Below are 4,955 nucleotides of genomic sequence, written 5' to 3'. Positions count from 1 at the left end.
TTTTAATTTGTTGGACAGAAACTTACGGTCTATTAAATTTCTTATTCCTGATCTAGATATAAATCTCTGGCACCGTCGTTCAATTAGTTCATTATGCATGTTGCATAAGATTTTTCATAACTCTGACCATCCTTTACATTCAGATCTCCCTGGACAATTCTATCCTGTTCGTAATACTAGGCAGGCAGTTCTTTCTAATAGCCAGGCCTTCTCCATCACGAGGCTTAATACTACGCAGTACTCTTGAAGTTTTATTCCAGCTGTGACCAAGTTGTGGAATGATCTTCCTAATGGGGTGGTTGAATCAGTAGAACTTCAAAAGTTCAAAGTTGCAGCAAATGCTTTTTTGTTGACCAGGCGGACATGAGTCTTTTTATAGTTTATTTATGAGATATTTGTTTTTGATGTTGTTAATAGTTTATATATGACATGTCTGTTTTGACGTTGTTACTTATTTTAGAATGGTTTATTGTTAGTTTGTTCTCTTCATTTATTTATTTCCCTATTTCCTTTCCTCACTGGGCTATTTTTCCCTGTTGGAGTCCCTGGGCTTATAGCATCTTGCTTTTCCAACTAGGGTTTTAGCTTGGATAGTAATAATAATAATAATGCACCAAAGCAGACTGTGTTCTCACGGATATCCCCGTGGACACTTTTTTGTAATCTCCGATTGTTTTTGCAGCAAGGTGACACACCAATAGCGTACGACGCCCTCAAAAAAAACCTGCCAGAGTAGTACTCAACATTGCCAGCCACCTATAGATCCCATTGTATTTAGCTCTCTCGACAATCGTTGGAGGACCAGAGGGCTTGTCTCCTATATAGGGAAATGAACAATATCGCTTGTCTGCAACCTGCCACAAATGGCTTTGCTCGTAAGGTGGACTTACTTTGTGCCCTTTAGGTACAACATTTATCCATAACCAATGTTCGATATTTTGCTTATGATGCACCTGATAGCAGAAGTCGATGCCCCTATGGATAGCAACTTCACCACCTTCAAGACCTCCATCAATGCCTTCACTCCTGACAAAGAGAACAACTATTCAACATTGATCGAAGCTGATGTGAATGTGGTAGGACAGAAACAGCTACCCTATGACGTGGTGGAACAGTGATAAAACCGCCCAACATCCACCACTCGGTCACACTAGATTCAACAATCAAGACAGCCACTGACTAAAGCCCATTGGCCGCAGTTATGCTACTCACACTCCAGATTTGGGGCTGCTGCGAAGAAATATGTGAGTATTTGTCAGTGACCAAAAAACGTTCAAATAGGCCATCGCTTGTGGCGGTGGATTCCCATATCACTATTTTTATTCTTTTCAGATGATGCAAGTATGGGTGTGCGATTCTTGGTAAAGACAGCTGATTGCCCTTCTCTTCTGCCAAGGTCACTCTCCAGGACACGATATAGTCTGTCTAAATCTGCTGATGTCTTCCTGGCAGCTGCCAGCAAATCTGCGATACCCATGATCAGGTACAAAAACCTCATATTATCCTTTGAAAGGGACAAATATCACTGTAAGTGTCTCATTGCTAACATCACATTACAGATCCTCTGCGCAGATTTCCTATCACATTACCACCTCCTGGATGATATTGGTCAGCGATAGATATTCAACACAGAATATTACTCATCAATACCCCTTGAACAAAACAACTGCAATATAGGTCAATACATCAACGCACCCACGGATTGTTACGCCCTCCTCCTTACATCATATCCTGAGGTTTTCTGTCCAGAACATACGCAAACGCCCACGGTTCCTGCCAAACACAGAATTTATCGCCCAATCAAGATAACAGGGCTCGCGGTGTTTGACCGATTAAGCCGCCTGACACTGGATTGTTTGGTAGCTGATAAACATACGTTTGTCACATTGGAAGAAATGCATATTTGCCAAAATGTCACAAGCCGATTTGTCACCCTTGCACATCGTTCTGAAGAATGATAGGTCACTACTTCCTTGTGGGGATTACAGGTGTATAATCCTGCAGACAGGTCCTAATCACTAGCCCCTCCCAAACATTGCCGATGTGACCTCCTACTTGGACTAAGCGAGGGTTTTCTCCTCGCTTGACCTCATAGAAAGGTATTATTAAGAGCCCATTAACCCAGAAGAAATCCCCAAGAACACCACTGTTATTATTATTATTATTATTATTATTATTATTATTATTATTATTATTATTATTATTATTATTAAGCTACAACCCTAGCTGGAAAAATAGGATGTTATGAGCCCAGGGGCCCCAACAGGGAAAATAGCCCAATGAGGAAAGGAAACAAAGTAAAACTAAAATATTTTAAGAACAGTAACACCATTAAAATAATTATTTCCTAAACAAACTATAAAAGCAACGCATATCAACAGATTTGTATAAGGCCTTCCATGTTTTCCTGCACAAAGACACCAGTACACCACAGCAAAGACCTCTTATATGGGCCCTTTCCTTATGATCCATTGAACAATGAAGGCGTTCTCACTCGACACTCCTGGCAAAGAAGACTAGATCTCCATTGATCACCTTAAACCTGTATTTCTCCTGCGAAATGATTCTCCTATAATGCACTTTTCCATAGCAAGATAGCCTATTTCACATGTATGTGTTTATTACTTGGCGGGGTAAACCATGTACTCCACGTGTTTCCCACACGCTCGCACACTAGCGGTATTTCTGATTTTATGTATATATTACTCTCCTCTTGCATGGATATCAAACGGTTTAAGCCTGCCTGTTCATTAATTATTTTTTCATTATTTTTGTGACCTTGCTAGGAACAGCCTGTATAAAAACTAAAGAACCGTTAGAATATAGCCAATTGCATTCACCTCGCCTATCATATATCACCTAAGAGCAATGTTGCACACAAAGCAAAAAATCAATTTTTTTTTATTATTGTTGTTCTCAATGATTATTATACAATCGGACGAAGAAGACGCATAATCTAAGAATTCTTATATTCTTATATTTCTGTAATTAATTCCTGTATCGAGGAAAGCCAATGATAATAATGGGTATATGAAAAAGAGAATTCGATGAAGATAACTATTGTAGAAAATCCATTTTTAAGATTACTCTACTAAACTATACTAATAATATAGGAGAAAACATAAACATTCAACGGGGCACAGTTGCTTAATGATGTTTTACATTTTATGCTACTGACAAAAAGAGAAATTTTTTGGCATATACATAATACTTACATGAATCACCATGGAAATGTTCGATACACCGGCAATTACTTTTATTTTTCTAATAGCATTTGAGTACATTGAGAGGCAAAAGTAGGTACTTCCTATAATAAAAAATCTATGTACGTCTTATCTGCGCGAGTGAGAAAAACGTTTGAAACTAATCTTTATCAATATTACATATTATTTCAATATCTTTCAACTATTTTTTTTCATTGTGGCACCCTTATCAAGCATTGACTTCTGGAAGTATTTTGTGCACCATTTATCCCGAATCCTTTTTGCTATATCTGGCACTTAGAGAGAGAGAGAGAGAGAGAGAGAGAGAGAGAGAGAGAGAGAGAGCATATTTTTGTCAAAGGGTTGGTGGGGCTTATTAAAAAAAAAAAAAAAAAAAAAAAAAACATCCTTTCCGTTACTTGTAACTATTTAGAGGCATGCCATGAAACGGAAACCAAAGGAATCCTTAAACGTAAATATTTCCATTTTGGAATTATCTCCTCCATGATAGAGGGATTTGTATTTTTCAATGGATGAAAGTCAGTTAGTGAATATTAATCATTTAAAGTAAAACTGTGCTCATAAAGTCTAGTAGATGACGATTTTTTGAAAATGGATCTTCCAGAATCATTTGAAGAAGCTAATATATTATGAAGGTGAAATTGGATCAAAAGATAATAGAGAGAGATTAAAGGGGCATAAGGGAGTAATATGTGGGAGAGGAAAAAAAATGTTTCTGAGGGAATAAGAGAAAGAGGAAGAACGGGTGATCCCGGACGTGATAAGAGGTCGAAGGAGAAAAGGCTTGTTGTGAGGTTTTCAGATGGGGAGGAAGAAGAGAGGTTTTGAGAGGTAATGAATGAGGGGAATGGTAGTTATCAAAACTCCCTTTTCAGCATCTGAAACAGGAATAATTATTATTCTGTAGATATAGATGATTGGAGTATTTTTCTTTTCACTTTTAAACATAAAGGAAATTTATTGCTCTTTCTTTTGTTTTTGCTATTGTTAATTCAAAGCAGGGATTTTGAAATGTGCTTGGGAAGATATTTGCCTAAATTTTATTACAGGCAGTAAATGATTTACTCCTCATGACACAGGTTAATATCGTTATGTGAAGAATAAGTTTATCCATGATGATAATTTAATCTGAAATTTTTATAGCAGCAGATTTCCAAATCAACTGAGCTCCGTGAATTTAAGAGTTCATTGTCCATTACGTCCTATCTCAGCATCTAAAGAGATGAACTCTTGATGATTTTGGGTACTGACGTCAGTGAGGAATTTTATTATTTCGCCTCAAAATTTTATGCAGGCTATATCCGAGAAATAAATACCTAATTAGCAACATGAATAGTAATATGAATAAATTATGTGATATGAATTAGTGTATTCCATTCTTCTTATATATTACACTGATGCTACTTTTGGCTTGTAGAGTGAATTCAGAGAGATTATTTATTCATGATTTTTTTTTTTTTTTAATTTCTGGTGATCACTCAACATCTAGTGTTGTAATACAATAAAAAGATTTCCATTATGAAAATGAAGGTAGATACAGCGACTAAATTCACGTTAGATAAGGAATAATGATTAAATAGAAATATAAGTAAAACTCTTACATTCTTCAAGCGGATAGGTGGAAAATATAACCGTCTGATTATGATTCTGTAAATATAGTTACACTTTACATATGACAGGTTTCTTTCGTTTTATTCATATAAATAAATAGTACTCTATAACAAGGTCATG

The sequence above is a fragment of the Palaemon carinicauda genome, chromosome 20 (assembly GCF_036898095.1).
Source record: "Palaemon carinicauda isolate YSFRI2023 chromosome 20, ASM3689809v2, whole genome shotgun sequence".
NCBI lineage: Eukaryota > Metazoa > Arthropoda > Malacostraca > Decapoda > Palaemonidae > Palaemon > Palaemon carinicauda.
This window is presented reverse-complemented; position numbering follows the sequence as displayed.